Source organism: Scyliorhinus canicula, chromosome 4 (genome assembly GCF_902713615.1).
Source record: "Scyliorhinus canicula chromosome 4, sScyCan1.1, whole genome shotgun sequence".
In the NCBI taxonomy this organism is placed as follows: domain Eukaryota; kingdom Metazoa; phylum Chordata; class Chondrichthyes; order Carcharhiniformes; family Scyliorhinidae; genus Scyliorhinus; species Scyliorhinus canicula.
Genome location: NC_052149.1, coordinates 244,315,370 through 244,322,489, shown reverse-complemented (window position 1 = coordinate 244,322,489; position 7,120 = coordinate 244,315,370).

Sequence of the window (7,120 nt, the reverse complement as noted above, 5' to 3'; positions counted from 1 at the left end):
CCCTTACTCTTACCCTATACTGGCTGTGACCCTGTTTGGGTACGGAAAGGAAGGGTAATCCCTACCCGGTCCTTAATACTAACTCTTACCCTAAACTAGCTGTGTCCCTGTTTGGGTACGGAAAGGAAGGGTAATTCCCCCCTTGTCCCTAACCCTAACTCTTACTCTAAACTAGCTGTGTCCCTGTTTGGGTACGGAAAAGAAGGGTAATCCCTTCCTGGTTCCTAAAAATACTAACCCTTACCCTAAACTAGCTGTGTCCCTGTTTGGGTACGGAAAGGAAGGGTAACTCGCACCCAAGTCCATGACCCTAACCTGGGTATTACCAATTTTCTTCTTAATACAACTACAGTCTAATCTTTGCTCCTCACTGTCTATTTTCCTACTTTCTATTTGTCTTATTTCTAAAATACGTGGTCGGATTCGAGAGACAGAGAGATGACGCAAAGTCTATGCGGAAAAGAATGTTGAACGTGCGCCAGCAAAGAGGCAGACGCTTCGGCGCTGTATCCCTTATTGGGTGCAGAAATACGGGTAACCCCCATCTGTCCAGAACCTAACACCCTAACCCTAACCCTAACCCTAACCCTAACCCTAATTTGGTTGCAGAAATACGGGTAACCCCCATCTGTCCTAACCCTAACCCTAACCCTAACCCTAACCCTAACCCTAATTTGGTGCAGAAATACGGGTAACCCCATCTGTCGCAGAACCTAACACCCTAACCCTAACCCTAACCCTAACCCTAATTTGCTGTATCCCTTATTGGGTGCAGAAATACGGGTAACCCCCATCTGTCCAGAACCTACCCTAACCCTAACCCTAACCCTAACCCCCATCTGTCCAGAACCTAACAACCTAACCCTAACCCTAACCCCCATCTGTCCAGAACCTAACAACCTAACCCTAACCCTAACCCCCATCTGTCCAGAACCTAACAACCTAACCCTCACCCTAACCCTAACCCTAAGCCTAAACCTAAACCTAAACCTAAGCCTAAGCCTAAGCCTAACCCTAACCCTAACCCTACTCTATGCGGAAAAGAATGTTGAACGTGCGCCAGCAAAGAGGCAGACGCTTCGGCGCGTATCCCTATTTGTGTGCAGAAATACGGGTAACCCCCATCTGTCCAGAACCTAACAAACCCAACCCTAACCCTAACCCTAACCGTCACCCTATCCTGGGTATTACTAATTTTAATCTTAATACGACTACAGTTAATCTTTGCTCCTCACTGTCTATTTATCCTACTTTCTATTTGTCTTATTTCTAAAATACGTGGTTGGATTCGAGATAAAGAGAGATGACGCAAAATCTATGCGGAAAAAGAATGTTGAACGTGCGCCAGCAAAGAGGCAGACGCTTCGGCGCTGTATCCCTTATTGGGTGCAGAAATACGGGTAACCCCCATCTGTCCAGTACCTAACAACCTAACCCTAACCCTAAAACCTAACCCAAACCCAAACCCTAACCCTAACCCCTAACCCTAACCCCCATCTGTCCAGAACCTAACAACCTAACCCTAATTTGGTGCAGAAATACGGGTAACCCCCATCTGTCCAGAACCTAACAACCTAACCCTAACAACCCTAACCCTAATTTGGTGCAGAAATACGGGTAACCCCCCATCTGTCCAGAACCTAACAACCTAACCCTAACCCTAACCCTCACCCTAATTTGGTGCAGAAATACGGGTAACCCCCATCTGTCCAGAACCTAACAACCTAACCCTAACCCTAACCCTAACCCTAAACCTAAGCCTAAGCCTAAGCCTAACCTATGCGGAAAAGAATGTTGAACGTGCGCCAGCAAAGAGGCAGACGCTTCGGCGCTGTATCCCTTATTGTGTGCAGAAATACGGGTAACCCCCATCTGTCCAGAACCTAACACCCTAACCCTAACCCTAACCGTAACCCTATCCTGGGTATTACTAATTTTAATCTTAATACAACTACAGTCTAATCTTTGCTGCTCACTGTCTTTTTGTCCTACTTTCTATTTGTCTTATTTCTAAAATACGTGGTTGGATTCGAGAGAAAGAGAGATGACGCAAAATCTATGCGGAAAAAGAATGTTGAACGTGCGCCAGCAAAGAGGCAGACGCTTCGGCGCTGTATCCCTTATTGGGTGCAGAAATACGGGTAACCCCCATCTGTCCAGAACCTAACAACCTAACCCTAACCCTAACCCTAATTTGGTGCAGATATACGGGTAACCCCCATCTGTCCAGAACCTAACAACCTAACCCTAACGCTAACCCTAACCCTAACACTAACCCTAACCCTAACCCTAACCCTAATTCGAGAGAAAGAGAGATGACGCAAAATCTATGCAGAAAGAATGTTGAATGTGCGCCAGCAAAGAGGCAGACGCTTCGGCGGCTCTATCCCTTATGGTGCAGAAATACGGGTAACCCCCATCTGTCCAGAACCTAACAACTTAACCCTAACCCTAACCCTAATTTGGTTGGATTCGAGAGAAAGAGAGATGACGCAAAAATCTATGCGGAAAAGAATGTTGAACGTGCGCCAGCAAAGAGGCAGACGCTTCGGCGCTGTATCCCTTATTGGGTGCAGAATACGAGTAACCCCCATCTGTCCAGAACCTAACACCCTAACCCCTAACCCTAACCCTAACCCTAACCCTAACCCTACCCTAACCCTAACCCTAACCCTAACCCTAACCCTAACCCTAACCCTAACCGTGGCCCTAACGGTAGCCCTATTGATGACGCTAACAGTAGCCCGAACGGTAGCCCGAACAGTAGCCTGAACTGTAGCCCGTACCCTCACCCCAACCCTCACCCCAACCCTCACCCCAACCCTTACCCTGACGGTAGCCCTGGTGGTAGCCGTGACGGTAGCCCTTATGGTAGCCTTTACGGTAGCCCGAACGGTTGCCCTAATGGTGGCCCTAACGGTAGCCCTAAAGGAATCCCTGGCGGTAGCCCGAACGGTAGCCCGATTGGTGACGCTAACGGTAGCCCTATTGGTAGCCCGAACAGAAGCCCGAAAGGTAACCTCACCTTCACCCTCACCCTCACCCTAACCCTAACCCTCACCCCCTCACCCTAACCCTCACCCCCTCACCCTAACCCCTTGACCCTAATTTAATTTGGTTTCTTCCTTTTCCTCTTTAAATATTTACATCATGGGAATATGTTCACTTACCCTATATTTTAATTAATATTTAAAAACATTTTTATATATAATAGTTTTTTTAAAAATACGATGTACAAGTATTAATTCACTGATTATCCCCTCAAATTTTGCTAAGGTCCGTAATTTAAATTTATACCTTCATACTAGCTGTTCATGTTCGGCCGTTTTGTATGAATTAAAAGTTTTTGGCAGCCGTCCACATTCGGCCATTTTGTGGGATTCAAAATGACACAGTCGGCCATTTTGTAGTTTTTAAAAAGTGAAATGGCAGCCGGCAGTTTAGACTTCCGGTAAGCACGGTTGGCCAGTTTAAATCATACGTAAATTAACATTAATTTAAACGATTTACACCCAAATTTAAATAATAGTCATTACAATACACTCAACATGATAAGGTAAAAAAATAATTCCTTCCAAACGTTCCTAAATTTATAGCTCCTGATTGGTAGATACTAATTGTTGATGTCATAGATTGGGTTTAAAAAGTAACGGTTTTCCGCACCTGCTGCTGACTAGAGATTTGTCAGAAGTTTCCAGACACTCGCTGGAGTCAGTCGCTGAACCAGATTCTCCACAATTTTCAAGTATTTCGTAGGACAACGATTATTCTGAGGTAAAACCATTTTTATGACTGAATTTTTTATATAAATGGAAGATTTTTTCACTTGGATGTTTAATTTGGAAATTTGTGCTATACACTTAGTGAGAGGAAGATTCTTAGTGGACGAAAGACAGTCCCCTGATGAGCAGTAAGGACTGCGAAACATGTACATGTAGGGACCATTTTTTACCACAAATTGGGTTTAGTAGCCCACAGAAAGATCTGTTCTCCCTACTTTGATTAGCACAAAAAGAACATTTTTTATCAAAAAGTTATATAATTTAATGGATATTTTAATTTATGGAATTTTCAAATTAGGATATTAGTTTAATCGTAATTTAAAACCCTTGTTAAATGATGTTTATAATTTTCAGAACACTATATTACCAATTATCTTCTTAATACAACTATAGTCTAATCTTTGTTTCTTGCTTTGGTAATCCCCTCCCTGTCCTCCACCCTAACCCTAAACTAGCTGTGTCCCTGTTTGGGTACAGAAAAGCAGGGTTACTCCCATCTGGTCCCTAACCCTTATTCTTACCCTAAACTGGCTGTGTCCCTGTTTGGGTACGGAAAGGAAGGGTAACTCCCCCCTTGTCCCTAACCCTAACTCTTACCCTAAACTAGCTGTGTCCCTGTTTGGGTACGGAAAAGAAGGGTAATCCCTTCCCGGTTCCTAAAAATACTAACCCTTACCCACAACTAGCTGTGTCCCTGTTTGGGTACGGAAAGGAAGGGTAACTCGCACCCAGTCCCTAACCCTAACCTGGGTATTACCAATTTTCTTCTTAATACAATTACAGTCTAATCTTTGCTCCTCACTGTCTATTTTTCCTACTTTCTATTTGTCTGATTTCTAAAATATGTGGTTGGATTCGAGAGAACGAGAAATGACGCAAAATCTATGCGGAAAAGAATGTTGAACGTGTGCCAGCAAAGAGGCAGACGTTTCGGCGCTGTATCCCTTATTGGGTGCAGAAATACGGGTAACCCCCATCTGTCCAGAACCTAAAAACCTAACAACCTAACCCTAACCCTAACCCTAATTTGGTGTAACCCTAATTTGGTGTAACCCTAACCCTAACCCTAACCCTAATTTTGCGCTGTATCCCTTATTGGGTGCAGAAATACGGGTAACCCCCATCTGTCCAGAACCTAACATCCTAACCCTAACCCTAGCCCTAACCCTAACCTGGGTATTACCAATTTTCTTCTTAATACAACTACAGTCTAATCTTTGCTCCTCACTGTCTATTTTTCCTACTTTCTATTTGTCTTATTTCTAAAATACGTGGTTGTATTCGAGAGAAAGAGAGATGACGCAAAATCTATGCGGAAAAGAATGTTGAACGTGCGCCAGCAAAGAGGCAGACGCTTCGGCGCTGTATCCCTTATTGGTTGCAGAAATATGGGTAACCCCCATCTGTCCGGAACCTAAAAACCTAACCCTAACCCTAACCTTAATTCGGTGTCTATTTTTCCTACTTTCTATTTGTCTTATTTCTAAAATACGTTGTTGGATTCGAGAGAAAGAGAGATGATGCAAAATCTATGCGGAAAAGAATGTTGAACGTGCGCCAGCAAAGAGGCAGACGCTTCGGCGCTGTATCCCTTATTGGTTGCAGAAATACGGGTAACCCCCATCTGTCCAGAACCTAAAAACCTAACCCTAACCCTAACCCTAACCCTAATCTAGACCAGGCTAGCTCTGATCCACGTGGAGGATGTGTTGAATGATTTGTACACCCTGACTATCACTGTAGCTATCACCAGTGGAAAGAGGCAGCGTGCTGATGCCTCGTGTGTTTTATAGGTGGAAGCCCCGCTCTGGTGTCCCGTCTTGTGATTGGTTGTGTTCTGTTCTGTATATTGATTGGCTCACCTGGGTATCTGTCACTGCCTGCTCTTACATCATGATGTGCATGGGTGCATATTATGACAGGATGGTTTGGATCAGGCAGGGTTTTGTGGATTGGGTCCGATTGTTGTACAAGGCGCTGATAGCGAGTGTGCGGACAAACTGGATGAGCTCGGGGTACTTTGGGTTACATCGTGGGACAAGTTGGGGTGCCCACTCTCCCTGTTTCTTTGCCTTGGTAATAGAGCCACTGGCAATGGCGCTTAGAGCATCGAGGAGTTGGAGAAGGATTATGCAGGGGGGAGGGGATTTGAGCACAGGGTCTCGCTGTGTGCAAGTGACCTGATGCTGTATATCTCGGGCCCATTGGGGGGCACTGGGGGAACCACAAGTTTCTTGGACGAGGTTGGCCGGTTTTCCAGATACAAGCTGAATTTCGGGAAGAGTGAGGTGTTCCCATTCGGGGCCAGGGGGCAGGAGAGTATGGTGATATGCTTTGCACAGTTCTGTATATAGTTAGCAATGTGACCTCCAACCAGCTGAAGTTAAAACTCACCACTATTCTTAGAATTCCCCTATACCAAAAAAAGGTTGATATTCTAAATGGTGAACAGGGATTCTCACTCCCTGACTCTAATGCAGGCTTCTGTGGGTGCTATTCAGGTCAAACTATCTTTTCAAGTTATCCCCCGGTATAACCCATTCCTTCACCGAAGAATTTTACCTACTTACCCCTTAATAGCATTGATGTCCTGGGTCCTGCGTTATTAAGGAAGTGAAGTAAGCTAATAACCACTTTTTCAGGTTAACATAAGAACATAAGAACTAGGAGCAGGAGTAGGCCATCTGGCCCCTCGAGCCTGCTCCGCCATTCAATGAGATCATGGCTGATCTTTTGTGGACTCAGCTCCACTTTCCGGCCCGAACACCATAACCCTTAATCCCTTTATTCTTCAAAAAACTATCTATCTTTACCTTAAAAACATGTAATGAAGGAGCCTCAACTGCTTCACTGGGCAAGGAATTCCATAGATTCACAACCCTTTGGGTGAAGAAGTTTCTCCTAAACTCAGTTCTAAATCTACTTCCCCTTATTTTGAGGCTATGCCCCCTAGTTCTGCTGTCACCCGCCAGTGGAAACAACCTGCCCGCGTTGTTTCCAATCTATTCCCTTCATAATTTTAAATGTTTCTATAAGATCCCCCCTCATCCTTCTAAATTCCAACGAGTACAGTCCCAGTCTACTCAACCTCTCCTCATAATCCAACCCCTTCAGCTCTGGGATTAACCTAGTGAATCTCCTCTGCACACCCTCCAGCGCCAGTACGTCCTTTCTCAAGTAAGGAGACCAAAACTGAACACAATACTCCAGGTGTGTGGCCGCACTAACACCTTATACAATTGCAACATAACCTCCCTAGTCTTAACTCCATCCCTCTAGCAATGAAGGACAAAATTCCATTTGCCTCTTAATCACCTGTTGCACTTGTAAACCAACCT